This window comes from Mandrillus leucophaeus, unplaced genomic scaffold (assembly GCF_000951045.1).
Source record: "Mandrillus leucophaeus isolate KB7577 unplaced genomic scaffold, Mleu.le_1.0 Scaffold65, whole genome shotgun sequence".
Lineage (NCBI taxonomy): Eukaryota > Metazoa > Chordata > Mammalia > Primates > Cercopithecidae > Mandrillus > Mandrillus leucophaeus.
This window is the reverse complement of record NW_012107030.1, coordinates 3,186,656-3,187,351: the sequence shown is the minus strand read 5'-3', so window position 1 is coordinate 3,187,351 and position 696 is coordinate 3,186,656.

Genomic DNA, 696 nt, shown 5'->3' with positions numbered 1-696 from the left:
ATTTCATAATATTTAATCGACACCAACTTGTGTTAAGAATGGAACTAGGTAGGCATGAGGAATGTATATGTGCCCCAAATACCAGCTTATGGCCTAAGGAGAGAGACAGACATTGAACATATACTGCCACTAACAAGTGTCCAGGTGCAACTGTGGCAGCTGCTATGGGGAAGGTAACAGAGCACCTGTGACCCCAAGATTGGTCTCCTGCTTGGGCCTAGCTCCATATGTTTGCTCTTACAAATGTGTTTCCCTACCCAGAAGGCACTTCCTTCTTCCTCCATCTAGTCAAACTCGACTTTGCTTTGGAATCTTGCTGAAATCTCCAGTTCCTGTTCAGGGTCTCTCTGATTGGAGGCTTCCTTTGGGTAATGTCAGATTATCACCACGAAGATCATGCAATTCATTAGGAGTTATATTAGCCTGGGTTTCCCAGAGAAAAAGAACCAAGAGGATGTGTAAATAGAGAAATCTATTGTAAGGACTTGATTCACGAGATTATGGAGGTGCAAATCCAAAGTCTGCAGGGTTGGTGGGCAAACTAGTGATTTAGGGAAGGGGCAGGAGCAGTCTGCTGGCAGAACTTCTTACCAGGGGAGGTTCGTCTTTGTTCTGTTAAAGACCTTCAACTGATGGGATGAGGCCCACCCATATTATGGAGGTCAATCTGCTTTACTTAAAGTCCACAGATTTTTT